The sequence below is a fragment of the Nerophis ophidion genome, linkage group LG16 (genome assembly GCF_033978795.1).
Source record: "Nerophis ophidion isolate RoL-2023_Sa linkage group LG16, RoL_Noph_v1.0, whole genome shotgun sequence".
In the NCBI taxonomy this organism is placed as follows: Eukaryota; Metazoa; Chordata; class Actinopteri; order Syngnathiformes; family Syngnathidae; genus Nerophis; species Nerophis ophidion.
This window is the reverse complement of record NC_084626.1, coordinates 47,286,656-47,286,882: the sequence shown is the minus strand read 5'-3', so window position 1 is coordinate 47,286,882 and position 227 is coordinate 47,286,656.

The window sequence follows — 227 nt, the reverse complement described above, 5'->3', positions numbered from 1 at the left end:
TATTAAAACATTTGGCTGGGGGCATGCAAAGTATCTCTATGTTTGTATATGTATATACTGTACGTATATATATATATATATATATATATATATATATGTATATATATATATATATATATATGTGTGTATGTATATGTATATACTGTATATATGTGTGTATATGTATGTATGTTTGTGTATATGTATACATGTGTGTGTATGTATATGTATATACTGTATGTATATAT